This window comes from Zootoca vivipara, chromosome 12 (genome assembly GCF_965207765.1).
Source record: "Zootoca vivipara chromosome 12, rZooViv2.hap1.1, whole genome shotgun sequence".
Classification (NCBI taxonomy): domain Eukaryota; kingdom Metazoa; phylum Chordata; class Lepidosauria; order Squamata; family Lacertidae; genus Zootoca; species Zootoca vivipara.
In genome coordinates, this window is record NC_142595.1 from 15,597,637 (window position 1) to 15,612,515 (window position 14,879).

The 14,879-nt window shown below is 49.9% G+C and overlaps 1 protein-coding gene across 3 annotated transcripts in view; it reads left to right on the top strand.

Annotated features, from left to right (window-relative positions):
- Window positions 1-7,218: 7,218 nt before the first annotated feature.
- SHANK1 (SH3 and multiple ankyrin repeat domains 1) overlaps window positions 7,219-14,879 on the top strand; it is a 113,259-nt gene continuing 105,598 nt past the window's right edge. For all 3 annotated transcript variants that reach the window (XR_015946537.1, XM_088655022.1, XM_060281102.2), the window contains exon 1: window positions 7,219-7,632. The gene's annotated coding sequence lies outside the window, so the exon portion shown is untranslated. The remainder of the gene's footprint in view (window positions 7,633-14,879) is intronic.

A 14,879-nucleotide genomic window follows, 5' to 3' on the forward strand; every position in this document is an offset into this window, starting at 1 on the left:
GTGGTTAAACCACAGAGCCTAGGGCTTGCTGATCAGAAGGTCGGCGGTTCGAATCCCTGTGATGGGGTGAGCTCCCGTTGCTTGGTCCCAGCTCCTGCCAACCTAGCAGTTCGAAAGCACGTCAAAATGCAAGTAGATAAATAGGAACCGCTACAGCGGGAAGGTAAACGGCGTTTCCATGTGCTGCTCTGCTTTGCCAGAAGTGGCTTTGTCATGCTGGCCACATGACCTGGAAACTATACGCCGGCTCCCTCGGCCAATAATGCGAGATGAGCGCGCAACCCCAGAGTCGGTCACGACTGGACCTAATGGTCAGGGGTCCCTTTACCTTTACCTAATTCAGAAAAATTGGGGGGGGGGACACCCAGTCATCCATTCAAATAAACAATAAAGTTGAACGTGTGTTTATTGGCATAGGTTTAGAATACGTTTCAATAGGAAGTGTGGGCACTTTTGCCGGCTCCTTCCACAGTGCAGATGTTGTGTGTTTGTGTGTACATCTCCCTTGGTCAATGAGCAACGAGTGTCCCTGCTTTGTGTCTGTGGGCCGCACCCAACACACTACTCTTTCTGCATGCAGTGTGCGTGATAACCTTTCGCTTAGTGGGTGGTGGAAACGGCGGTGCTGAACTAGTCTGATCTAGCAAGGCGGTGAGCAATTAACCCCCCAGCCGCAGCTTAGAACTTCCCTTAGCTACTAACTCACATCTCTGAGGCCACCAGGGGATGAGGAATCAGCAGTCAAGCATCGCTCTGTCTCACCTGGATGCAGACCCAGCTAAGGACAGCAGCATTTTGTATGTACAGTGTTTTAATTGCTACGAGCTCTGCTGGAAGCTAGTTTTGGGCTAAAAGGTAAGGCTGATCAATATAGCATAATGTAATGTAACATTGCAGCGTGGAGTGTCCATGTTCAGGGTACCTGCCAGCCAGCCATGCCCTTTTGCAGTATTCTCCGTTCCATTTCCCTTCCCAGCGGTGGAGTGGAGCGAGAATGCAAGGGAGCACAGCTGTAGGACAGAGCAAGAGCAATGCAGTAATCAGCCGGAAGGCCCAGAGCAAATGACAGGAGATAAAAGAGGCTCTCGGGTCCTTTTTCTTTCATGTGGGCTCCTATTTCCACACTAGCAGTCTGAATGGTAACCCTTCCTTGCAAGAATGTTTGCATTTCTAATTTTAAAAGATCTTCGGAGTCTTTTGCACGTTTAACCTTTGCAGTCAGAAATAAGCACCGCTGAGTTCAATGGCGCTTCCTTCCAGGTAATGATCAAGGAATCATGGAGTTGGGAGGTACCCCCAAGGGTCATCTAGTCCAGCCCCCTGCATCTCAGCTAAAGCATTCATTTGTATAGGAGCTGAGGCTGGGCTACAAGAAAAGCTGAGCCGTTATTGCCCTCTTACACGCCAAACTTCATCACTACCACTGCACCTCCTATCCAGTTTTCTGTTTCCAACAGTCAGTCAGCACATCATGCCCAATGAGCACGCTCAGTCCTTTTGGGGTCCCCTCCCCATTGAGGGTTTTCCTCCCTCAACATGCGCTCTGCTTCAGCAAATCTTGATGCGCTCCCAAGCCTGCTGGAAATCTCCTTGTACGCTGCTGGTGTTGTTTCGGCTGCATAAGGCTCTGCTCTCCGAGAATGAGCTGCTATCAGAAGATACCGTGGTACCTTAGTTCTCAAATACTCAAACAACTTGGAGCCCAAACACTGCAAACCTGGAAGTAAGTGTTCCGGTTCGCGAACTTTTTTCAGAAGTCGAACGTGCTCCGTTTTGAGTGTTACGCTTCTGGTTTGAGTGTTATACACTTCCGTTTTGAGTGCCACACTTCCGTTTTGAGTGTTATGCTGAGGTCTGTCTGTTTTCGCTATTTGTTTTCCATTTTTGTGGCTCTTTTTGTTTTTCTGACTGCGTGGAACCCAGTTCAGCTACTGATGGATTGATTGTGTGACTGCAGTACATTGCTTATTGCTTTCATTTTATGGATCAATGGTCTCGTTAGATAGTAAAATTCATGTTAAATTGCTGTTTTAAGGGTTGTTTTTAAAAGTCTGAAATGGATTGATTCATTTTGCATTACTTTCTGTGGGAAAGCGTGCCTTGGTTTGGGAACTCTTTGGTTTTGGAACAGACTTCCGGAACGGATAAAGTTTGAGAACCAAGATACGTATCGTAGTCTTCTTCTTTGGCGATCACTCGTAGCCAAGTAAGATTGTCTTCCATAAACACGGTTTTAACAATGAGTCCGTAAGTGACTGTGGAGGCCAATTCTGGATCCACACGTCCTTCCATAGTATCGTAGTATAGTACAGCGGGCTAGGGCTGATGGGAATTGTAGTCCAAAATAGCTGGAGGTGGGGAGCCGATTTGACAAATAAATTACAATCCCAGTGGGGTAGGTTCATATTTGCCAGTGGATAGGAGTGTATTTACATGTCATTTGCCCGTCTTTCTGAACACCCAAACACTGTGTGTGCATTTCCATGGCCCAGGCATGTCAGATAGCAAGTTTCTCATGTGGTTGGGGGGGGGAGGGAATTACCGATGGCAGTAACATTTTTTGGAACATATACAGAGTCTAAATATTGGCCCATCTAGCTGGGATCTCTCCCAGCCCTGCCTGGCAATCCTGGGAACTAAACACAAAGCCTTTTCCATGCAAAGCTTAGAATCATAGAACTGTAGAGCTGGAAGGGACCCTGAGGATCATCTCTTCCATAGAAACATAGAGTTGGAAGAGACCACAACAGTCCAACCCCCTGCCAAGCAGGAAACACCATCAAAGCATTCTTGACATATGCCTGTCAAGCCTCTGCTTAAAGACCTCCAAAGAAGGAGACTCCACCACACTCCTTGGTAGCAAATTCCACTGCCGAACAGCTCTTACTGCCAGGAAGTTCTTCCTAATGTTTAGGTGGAATCTTCTTTCTTGAAGTTTGAATCCATTGCTCCGTGTCCGCTTCTCTGGAGAAGCAGAAAACAACCTTTCTCCCTCCTCCATATGACATCCTTTCATATATTTGAACATGGCTATCATATCACCCCTTAACCTTCTCTTCTCCAGGCTAAACATACCCAGCTCCCTAAGCCGTTCCTCATAAGGCATCGTAAGTAAACCTTAACCTTCTCTTCTCCTTCTCTTCCAACCCCCTGCAATGCAGGATCCCATACGGAGATCAAATTTGCAACCTTGGCTTTATGAGCAGCACACTCTAGCAAACTGAGCTATCCTGAGTGCCTGTGCTCTGCCCTTTCCCCGCCCCCCAATTCATCTATGTCCCAAGGATGTCAGTGTCTACTCTCTTCTTCACACATTGTATATGCTAGCCATGCCAGAGTCTATGGCCCATGCCTATCACTGGCTATAATGCAGAGTCGTCATCATCATCATCATCATAATTTATTATTTATACCTCGCCCATCTGGCTGGGTTCCCCCAGCCACTCTGGGCGGCTTACAACAGAAAAATGAAATAAAATAATCTATTAAACATTAAAAGCCTCCATAAACAGGGCTGATCCAAGTAAACCAGGATCAATTGTTCGGTCATGTGCGCTTTAAATGTGTCCATTGCTGGCTATAGTACAGCATCACACACATTTTAAACTTTATTGTCCTTTATAACTGGCAGAAGAGACCTTCCCCCTCCCCCCCCCGAGCTTTTCTAGCTGCAACTTTCATTATCCCACTGACAGGTTTCACGTTGCTTTTATAACTCTATGGCTTTCGGCTTATTTTATTTTCGAATGCACATTTTAATTGTTTTATTTTATTGGGGGGGGGGGGTTTAAGCCATCCATGGAACATGATGGAACATTGGTATAAAAATACTTGTATCATGGAAAACTGCTCAAGACCTCAGATTGGACAGGTGGTATATTTCTTTATGGAACATGGCGATTATGGGGCAGTGGAGGGGGAATCACACATAATCTGAAATTTAAGCAAGGACTCCTTTTATATGGTATGGCATGCTTTTATTTGTTGTTGTTTAGTCGTTTAGTCGTGTCCGACTCTTCGTGACCCCATGGACCATAGCACGCCAGGCACTCCTGTCTTCCATTCCTCCCGCAGTTTGGTCAAACTCATGTTTGTAGCTTCGAGAACACTGTCCAACCATCTCATCCTCTGTCGTCCCCTTCTCCTAGTGCCCTCAATCTTTCCCAACATCAGGGTCTTTTCCAAGGATTCTTCTCTTCTCATGAGGTGGCCAAAGTATTGGAGCCTCAGCTTCACGATCTGTCCTTCCAGGGAGCACTCAGGGCTGATTTCCTTCAGAATGGATAGGTTTGATCTTCTTGCAGTCCATGGGACTCTCAAGAGTCTCCTCCAGCACCATAATTCAAAAGCATCAATTCTTCGGCGATCAGCCTTCTTTATGGTCCAGCTCTCATTTCCATACATCACTACTGGGAAAGCCATAGCTTTAACTATACGGACCTTTGTTGGCAAGGTGATGTCTCTGCTTTTTAAGATGCTGTCTAGGTTTGTCATTGCTTTTCTCCCAAGAAGCAGGCGTCTTTTAATTTCGTGCTTTTATTTACTATATGGCAAAGAGCACCTTCTCTTGGCAATCATCTCCATAAGTTTCGGATGCTTGGAATGATAACTTGACTGCTTCTTTATTTTCCCTTCATATAATGTGCATGCCTGGAATAGGGGACGCTTTCCTGTAAATTCATCCAGTTTGTCCTTCCTGCTGCATTTCTGTTCCTACTTTTTGTTGTGCTATAACCGTTAAAAAACACAATAAATGTTACTTACAATAAAATACATGCTTATAACAAAAAAATTATGAATGAATACCAGGATTCATGTACTTTGTACAGCAGGATTAGGGAAGCTTTGTTCCCTCTGGATGTTGTTGGACTCCAACTCCCATCAGCCCCAGCCATCATGGCCAATGGTTAGGAATGATAGGAGTTGCAAAAGGTAAAGGACCCCTGACAGCTAAGTCCAGTCGCGAACGAGTCTGGGAATGTGGCGCTCATCTTGTTTTACTGGCCAAGGGAGCCGACGTTTGTCCACAGACAGTTTTTCTGGGTAATGTGGCCAGCATGACTAAGCCGCTTCTGGCGAAACCAGAGCAGCGCAGCGCACGGAAACGCTGTTTACCTTCCCGCCGAAGCAGTACCTGTTGATCTACTTGCACTGGTGTGCTTTCGAACTGCTAGGTGGGCAGGAGCTGGGACCGAGCAATGGGAGCTCACTCCATTGTGGGGATTCGAACCACCGACCTTCAGATCGGCAAGCCCTAGGCTCAGTGGTTTAGACCACAGTGCCACCCACGTCCTGATAGGAGTTGTAGTCCAGCAATATTTGGAGTCCTGTTGTACAGCCTTGTGTGTACATATTATCTGCCTTTATGAGTCTCATTTCTCAGTCTAGTTATTGAGTATCATAGCCAGGCATTGCCTCAGGTACCCCTACCTTTTAATACATTCCACAAGGTTGGTCCATTAGGGGAAACAGGGCACGATCTCTCCAACCTCAGTTGGGATTCCTCTATGCCTCACCAGTCTTCATACAGTACTTACAACCAGGCCTAGAGAGTGGTACTGACTGTGGCAGCTTCCTCCTCCTCCTTAGTCTCAGTCTTGTCCTGGTGCACCTCAGTAAGGAGGAGGGCGGGGGCAAAATTAGTTGCCTCTGCCTGTCACTGCCTATGGCGCCACCTACTGTTGGCTCCTTCCATCCTATCAGCCCCAATAAGTGACAAACACCACTGCCATCAATGCTGCCTTTCCCCAGCCACCTCGTTAGAAGTCTGGAGGGGCAGCAGGTACCTCCAGCTAACAAAGGAGCCTAGGGATGAGGATGGGGGTTCTAGGGATGTTTGCTCATCTTGGGATATTAAGCAAGTAGGACTGGTACCCAGTGATGGGACAGATATGGAGAAGGCCGCAAACCAGTCTGATGGTACCCAGCACCTGTAAAGGTAAAGAGACCCCTGACCAGTAGGTCCAATCACAGACAACTCTGGGGTTGCGGCGCTCATCTCGTTTTAATGGCTGGGGGTCATGTGGCCAGCACAACAAAGCTGCTTCTGGCAAACCAGAACAGCACACAGAAACGCAGTTTACCTTCCCGCCGGACCGGTACCTACCGTATTTATCTACTTGCACTATGTGCTTTCGAACTGCTAGGTCAGCAGGAGCTGGGACCAAACAACGGGAGCTCACCCCGTTGCGGGGATTCGAACCGACGACCTTCTGATCGGCAAGCCCTAGGCTCAGTGGTTTAACCCACACCGCCGCACCTGTAGGTGAGGCTAAATACTCAGCAAGGAGAAGGACACCTGGAGATATGGGCATGGAAGTGGGATTCAGGGTGTAAGGTTGGGGCTCAGATGCAGGGTGTGTGTGTGTCCAGGAGCCAATATCCATACCTGCCTGCCAGCCAGGATGAAAGGTACAAAGGGAAAGAGAAAAGAGCTGCACTTTTTGGTCAAGGTCAGTTTGCTCTCACTTTCTGTCTCTGAAAGCCCAAACGGATGTAAACCTCACCTGTCGGGGCGGCTGCAGGTAGGGAAGAGGAGGCTGGCTTGGTCCTACAGATACTAGTAGCGGGTCGGAGAAGGTTCTTGGAAGGGAGAGCAGCCGCGCGATTATAAACGGAGGAATGGAAATGAGGCTGATCCCCGAGGAAGCAGAAGCAACAGCAGCAGCAGAGATCTGAGATGATGGATAAATGGGACGTAAAAAAGGAGGAGAGGAGGGACCCGCGGGCGCCTCGGGCGGGGCGGAATGGGGGGGGAGGTTGCAGGGAGGGGGTGCGCGGTGAGGACCTGGGGTTAGCGAGAGGAAGAGTGGATGGGCGTGTGCAAAGGAGGGGGAAGATGCGGGGTTGGGGCTTAAGTGGCCGAAGATGGGGAGGGGGTGTGGTTGCCGGATCGCGCTCCTTCTCCACCGGCCCCCTCCCAATATTCACACCCACGTGACCTTATGAATGAGATTAGGGCCGGGGGGAGAGAGAGAGAGGGAGAGGAGGTGGGCTCGCCAGAGCCGTGCATTCCTGAACAGCAAAAAAAGGGAGCAGGGGTGGGGGCGGGGCGGCTGAAAGAGAGAGAGAGAGAGAGAGAGAGAGAGAGAGAGAGAGAGAGAGAGAGAGAGAGAGAGAGAGAGAGAGAGAGAGAGAGAGAGAGAGAGAGAGAGAGAGAGAGAGAGAGAGAGAGAGAGAGAGAGAGAGAGAGAGAGAGAGCATCCTCGCTCCAGCGCTGGGAGGGTGGGAGGCAGGCAGGCAGGCAGGCAGGGAGCGGCTGGCAAGCAGCGCATCCCTGGGAGACTGCCCGGATCGCAGGCAGCAAAGGGCGCCGCCATGCAAGCCTGAATAAACCCCCACCCCACCCCCCAAAGACCGCTCTCTCTCTGTCTCTCTAGATAGGCACCTTTCCTTTTCTCCTTAGCGTGCTTCCTCCCGCGCCCCTCCCTTTCCCCGAGGAAACATCTGGACCCCGATCGCTCCCCGCCCACCTCCCCGCGCAAGCACCGCAAGGACACTACCCGGCGGAGAGAGGCGGGCGGCGGCGGCAGCGGAGGAGGAGTGGTGAGCCGGAGGAGGGGGTGGGGGGGACCAGGCGAAGGGTCCCCCCCAAAAGGAGAGCATGTGCTGAGCGGCTCCCATCCTTGGCAGGTAACGTGGGGTGATGGGGTGGGGGAGGTTAAGCGGGGAACCGGGGAGAGTGCGCGTGGGGGGAGGCTGCACGCGTGGGTGAACCGCTTCGGGGTGTGTGGGGGGGGGAAGCGACCGCCTGCCGGGGGTGCGTGGGGGAGTCGGTCTTCTTCTCGCGTGGGAGGCGAAACGTCACCCGCTTCGGCTGGGGAGGAGAGCTGGGGGTTCCCACGACGGGGAAAGGGGACGGCGGTGCTGTGACATGGGGAGTGGATTGGGGGGGGGGCGCACAGGAGGTGACAGCGGAGCCACCGCGTGCGGCCACCTCTGTGGACCCTGCCACGCCCCCCTTCGGAGCCCCCACTTTTTTAAAAAAAGAAACCCATGTGGGGGCTTTCCGCTTGTGAGCTGGGGTGTGGGGCCACATCTACTATGGCACAGAGGTGAGTGAGAAAATGTGCTTTACGCGTGAGTGCCTTTCTCACGCGCATATACGTCTTGGTAGTCCATTAGCAGTCATTGGGGAGTGTGTGTGTGGGGGAGGGGGAGCTTCTTCCAGGAACTGGGGTGCAGAAGCTTCCTGCAAATGGGCGTGAGGGGGGCTGTGTGCGGGCATGAGTTTCCATGCGCAAGGTGGGCAGCTTGGCTGAAGCATGTGGGCTGAGCTCTCGGTGTGTGCACACTTGCACACGTGTAGACCTATATAATGGGGTGGAATGGGGAATGGGTGCCTGGGGTTGCCAGCCTATGCTTGTGGTGGCGTGTGCGTTTTGGTAGCCATGTGCAGATGTGCTGGTAGTAATGGGGTTGAGAGACAAAGGAGGAGAAGGAGCATGGGGTGGTGGGGAAAGTGTACCATACAACTGAGGGTGTGCACATAAATCGCCGGGTGCCTGTATTTCTGTATGCCTTTATGTGCATCATTGTGCTAGCTGCCTTTCTTGTGTGCTTAATCTGCAGGTATAAAATCATGCATGCATTTCTTTTCTCCTCTCTCTCTCTCTCTCTCTGTGTGTGCATGTCACTGTCTTTTTCTGCACATCCCTCATGCATCTGTACCTTTGTGATATCTGTCCATGCATTTGCCCTTGTGCACTCCTGTCGTGCATGCTTTTCTCTCCTCGCTGTGGCCATACCTTTGTAAGAACAGCCCCCCCCCCTTCTCTTGGACTCCATGTCTGATTGCAGTTGTGCATAGATAGGGAGGCAAATAAGTGCTTGTGTGTGAGAAGCTGTGAGCATGCTTCTCCAGAATGGCCGGGGTGGGGGTGAGGGAGTGTCGGCGCTTTTAAGCAGATCTGGATCCAGTTGGAATGTGTGCCAGTTAAATAAATAAATAAATAAATCTGCATACACTCACATGCATACATGCATACATGCTCACATGCCATATGCTATGTGCGGCAGGTGTGCTTCTCTGCAACTGCATGTGCATATCAGCGATTTTACTGCACAAGGGCAGGACCCTGGGGTCTTTGCCCTCCCAACGGCAGCTTTCCCGCAAAAGCAAGTTTCTAGTCCTCCTGGATACGAGGAACGGCTTGTGGAAATGTGTGAGAGGTGTCTGCAAAACACAACCGAAGTGCTGTGGGTTTGAGCAAGGTATCCCATATGCAGCTGGGTCTTCAATGCCCTCTATCGTCTCGCTTTTTCAATGCTTGTTCTTCCTTCATGCCACCTCCCCGCTTCACCTGTGCCCACCTCTGCCATTTCCCCCCCTTCCCTACCTTTCACTTTTATCACCTTTACCAAAAAAGAGAAGAAGCAAATTTATTGACAATCACAATGGTGGAAGGTGTGTTTTGCAAAAGGCACAGACTCAAACCAAACTCCTTCATGTCCTCCGGATGAATAAACCAGACATTTGTGTGTGTGTGTGTGTGCTTGTGAGCTTGTGTGGCGTTCACAAAGCTCTGAGTTTGTCAGCCTGGATGCATATGCATTCATCTGTATGTTCTCATATTGCCGTGTGGGTGTAGCCACGAGGTCTCCATGTGCATATTCCCCATCAGATTATATACATGAGCCGTGTGGCAGCCACGGTCCATCTGTGAGGAGGCACACCGGCCGTTTCTCAGAGCGATCTGCCCCTTTGGCACTCGCTCGCGGCAAAACTCATGCTGGGCTGTAGAATTTTCGCCATGTGGCTTTCGAGGTGCTGGCGTGCATGCTCTGTGTGCATGCGCATGCGCGCACACGAGTACATTATTTTCCCACTGTGCTCTGTGGGGCTTTAAAGCTTGCTTCCTTGCATACTGTCCCATTGTGGATTCTTGTGTAGCATGAGCTGTTTGTTACTTGTACAGTACACCTCTCTCTGCATATTGTGCAACATGTGGTTACAGGAACACCAGAAACATTATTTTGTCTGGGACTCCTTAATTCTGTTGCCCGACTATGCTTTCTGCCTCCAACTTTGAACTTGGCAGCCCACAGAATTCTGTGTATTCCTCTGTTTTAATATCTTGCAGGTTACAGGTTCTTATATCTAATACCTTATACATGGGTGTCTTGTAGGAGTTCTGCTGCGCATGCCTCTCAGTGTGGGGGAAGCGGCATTTGCCACAGTAACCATTGTGCCCTTTTTTAAATATGTATGTGATGTAGGTTCCTCTTTCTTGCATCGTTTGGTGAGGTCCCTGCATTTGTTCATTCTTTAACCACAGCGGTGCTTTAAACAGGCCAAGCCTTTTGCACGATTAACTCAGAGGTACTGAGTAAATGGAATTTACTCCCAGGAAAATGTGAATACAGCTGCAGTCTGTGCTCTCTGGCTTTCTGGGTGAGCTCCACCGAACACAGCAGGATTCGCTTCTGAATAAATGCACATAGGATTGAGTGGTCAAAAGTACAATTTATTAGCAAGAGCTCGCTGAGCTCAATAGAACTAAGCATTGAAACAATTTTTTTACCTTGAGTAGACCCACTGAACATAATGGCCATGACTAATTTAGGTCCATAATTTTCAATTTACTCTGGGTAAAAGTTAGTTGAATAGCTCTGTCGGTAGAACACGAGGCTCCTCATATCAGGGTCGTGGGTTCAAGCACCAGCTTGGGCAAAAAGATTCCTGCATTGCAGGGGGGCTGGACTAGATGACCCTCGTGGTCCCTTCCAACTCTACCGTTCTGTGATTCTATGAACACAACCCACAGGAGCTTACTTTGGAGTAAATGTGCTTGGTATTGCAGGGTCTGTGGGTTGTAACCATTGTTCACCCTATTCAGAACAGACCCACTAAACTGATGGGCATGACCAACGTAGGGACATCAATTGCAAAGGGTCTACTCCAGGCATCCCCAAACTTCGGCCCTCCATATGTTTTGGACTACAATTCCCATCATCCCTGACCACTGGTCCTGTTAGCTAGGGATCATGGGAGTTGTAGGCCAAAACATCTGGAGGGCCGCAGTTTGGGGGTGCCTGGTCTACTCTGAGTGTGTCTAATGCAAGGTTTTCCAAACCTGGGCCTCCAGCTGTTTGTGGACTACAATTCCCATCATCCTTGACCGCTGGTCCTCATAGCTAGGGATGATGGGAATTGTAGTAAAAAAACAAGCATGGAGACCCAAGTTTGGCAAACGCTGCACCTTGAGATCCATCTCTCATGCTCTTCTAGTGAGGCAGATCACTGTTATTCCCATTGGGCAGATTCTAAGCAGAGGCTTGGAGTTGCAGCTTGTGGTGGTGGTTTGCCCAAGGATTCCCAGCACCATTGGTGGCTCACTCTCTCACTTGTCTGGGCTACACTGTCCCCTTCTGGGTACAAGTCTTTGTGGCCCCTGCGAATTTGGCAGTGTCTGGCAGATTGTGAGCCTCTACCCTAACTTTATAACTTTCAGCAGAGGTCAAGGACAGTTCAGATTGATTTTCTCTGCCATCTGCAACCGAGTCACGTAGAATGGTTGCAAAGGCAGGATTAGGTAGCTGTTAACAATGTTTCCCATGCACATACCAAAAGGGGTCCTCTGCCTTACCTATGTGGCCTTGTGAACCCCCCCACCACACAAGAGGAAATGCACACCCGCCCACCTCCGAGAAAAAAAAGAAGGCAAAAGAAAACAAAGATATCCGTAAGATTTGCTTCAATTGCATACATGGCTATAGGTGCAGAATTAGAAATAATCACTAGAATTTAAATAGAAAGGCAGTCCTTCGCACCGCAAGGGTCTTTGCGCCCGCTCAGTCTGCTGCAGCAGCGTGCCAGGTGTTGCTGGCGCCCGGAGCAGGGCAAGCGTTACGCCCTCCTGGTGGGCTGGGCAGCTGGGGTGGGGGCGCGCATCAGGAGGGTGAACAGAGCCCGCCTCTAATAGGCTCCTTGCCAGCTGCATCCATCCACCTGCCCATGACTAGACCAACCCACCCACTGCCGTGCCTCAGCTACCTGGGCTCCATGCGTGTCGGAGCGGGCCCATCCAAAATGTGCGTCCGGGACCACACCCCCCATGCTACGCCTCTGGTCTGCCAGCTAGGTGCTGCCAACTTTTTATGGGCCCTGATCTTCAAACTGGACATGGACAATCCTTCGAACAGAGGGCAATCCGCCGCAGAGCCTTCAAACAGCAGGGTCCGTAAAGCTGGACTCGTGTGTAGACAGCCTCTTTGTACTTGTTGAGGTGGTTTGTGATACTTTGGTGGCTCGTGTAAGGCACCTCTCTCCATGCAGCGATGGGGGTCTGGACCTGCACAGTGGCAGTGGTGGACCTTGACACCTCAAATTGTAGTGGCGCTCCCCAAAGCTCTCACCTTCCATTGGACATAATAGTGGTGGCACCAGCTGCAGCGCCCCAGAAGCTCTACGCCCGGTACAACCGCACCGGTCGCAGCCCCCTAGAGCCAGCCGCCTCTGACAAGGGAGGCTGGTGCTAATATTAGGGTGAATGAACCAACATCTGCCTGCCATCAGCTCCATCCCCCACACCCGCCTGTCTCCTTACTTACATCCAGCCCAGTGGGTGGCACTGGTTGTGGCGGCTTTCTCCTCCTCCAGCTCAGTGTTGTCCTTGTGGAACTTAGCAGGGAGGAGGATAGGGACAAAACCAGAACCAGCTGCCTCTGCTTCAGCTCCCCCTACTGTTGGCCTCCGTACCTGCTGCCCTACCAGGGGCAGCAGGTAGGGAGGTTATGGTCGCCACCACGAGATGTCTAGGCGCAAATTCTTTTGCAAGATTACAAAGCAAATGGCAAAGAAATTAAGTAAAGGAAAGCGGTACGCAAACAATAGGAAGTATTTTATGTATATATATAATTTTTTTCTTTTTTCTTTAAATATTGTATCAAAGTTATTTTCTTTTTTTCCTATTTCTTTTTTTCCTTTATTGCATTATTATTTGTATTATATATTATTTGGATTGTATTATTCGCTTTTCTATTAATGTCTTTGTTTCTATTTTCTATTTCTGTTTGTCTGGATTATGTTTTATGTATTTAATTCCTCTTCTTTTTTCGTTTGTATTTGGATGTAATATTTTAAGGAATTGAAATAAAGTTTGTTTAAATTTTTTTAAAAAAATACAAAGCAAATGGTATGAGGGCAGCACGGCATGTCTTTTGATGCTGTGATGCCCCTCTGACCAGCTGACTGGCGTGGCATCGCAGCCACGCCAGCCAGCCAGATGGAGATGTTAGGTGCCAAACCTGGAGACCAGCCTGGAAAATGGCTGGTTGCCTGTCTCAAAACACGCCTGGTGCCTGGTTAATTTCGAACGCTGTTGCCAAGTGCTGTGTGTACCCATATCCATTTGCTGGGCCTGCCTGGCGTGCTACCACAGCGCTGTGGCACTAGCTCAACCAGGATTCGTCCCACAGCGCTGCAACCGTATCAAAAGGCCTGCAACCGCGTGGGTGAGTCTGACGATGTGGGTTCGAGGGTCCTGACCCCACAAGGAAGACCCGTGTTATTGGCCCTATCCATGCAGTCGCAAGAGATGTGGGGTGAACCTATGGGGAAAGTAGCTCCCGCGGCGCTGTAGTAGCTGAAAAGAGCACTTTAATAAGGGTTTCATTAGGCAAAAGTGCTTTAGGCCCCAGGGGAAATGAGGGATGCCTTGGGATTGATTCCCAAAGAGGCCATCCATATATGTTGCATGCTGATTGAAGAGGGCGTGCTTTGTTATATGTGGGAAGTCTGCAAATATGGATTAATGAATATTTTGCAAGATTAGCCCTTGGAATTCTAAATTGAGTGAAAAAGGGTCTTTGTTTTGTGTGGACGGGTGCATTAATTTATTGTTATTCTGACTCCCAGGAGTTTAAGACCACTGATAAGTCTCTCCTTCTTTAATCTCTCATCCCAACATCCTTTGCAAAATAGGCCAAACGCAGACGGAATGACACATCTCGACAAATGCGTGTTCCTTAATCCACATTTGCCCAAGGTATTGCAAATGTAGAAGCAGGGGCTGCATTTTTAGGGGAGAGTTGACAGGTGGGAGGGCGGTACCTAACCCTTCCCATACAACTCATTCCCCCCACCCTGCAAATAACTTCCTGGCCATTTCTCCCTCACTTGGCATATTTCTGGTCTTGATGCCTAGCAGGCTGGGGAGGGGGGGTCAAATTAAAAACACCAAGAAAGAGAGCTTCAGAAATGAATAGGTAAGCTGGTAAAAGGTAAAGGTAAAGGACCCCTGACAGTTAAGTCCAGTCGCGGACAACTCTGGGTTTGCGGCGCTCATCTCGCTTTATTGGACGAAGGAGCCGCAGACAGTTTTTCCGGGTCATGTGGCCAGCATGACTAAGCCGCTTCTGGCGAAACCAGAGCAGCGCACAGAAATGCCGTTTACCTTCCCACTGGAGCGGTACCTATTTATCTACTTGCACTGGTGTGCTTTCGAACTGCTAGGTTGGCAGGAGCAGGGACAGAGCAATGGGTGCTCACCCCGTCGCAGGGATTCGAACCGCTGACCTCCTGGTCGGCAAGCCCTAGGCTCAGTGGTTTAGACCACAGCGCCACCTGCGTCCCTAGGTAATCATCCCTTCCAACTTACTGATTCTCCCCTGAAAATGCCCCTGACACCACACCCCCACTGCCATGAATTAGCATTTCATTTTATCATTTCATTTTGCATTTCTGTCCCGCCTTTCCTCTAAGGAGCTCAAGGTGCTACCCATAGTTCTCCCCCTCCCCATTTTATCCTCACAACAATCCTGTGAGGTAGGTTAGGCTAAGAGACAGTGACTGGCCCAAGTTCACCCAGTGGGGGTGGAGATTTGAACCCTGGTCTACCAGGTCTTAGTTAAATACTCTTAACCACTACAACACACCG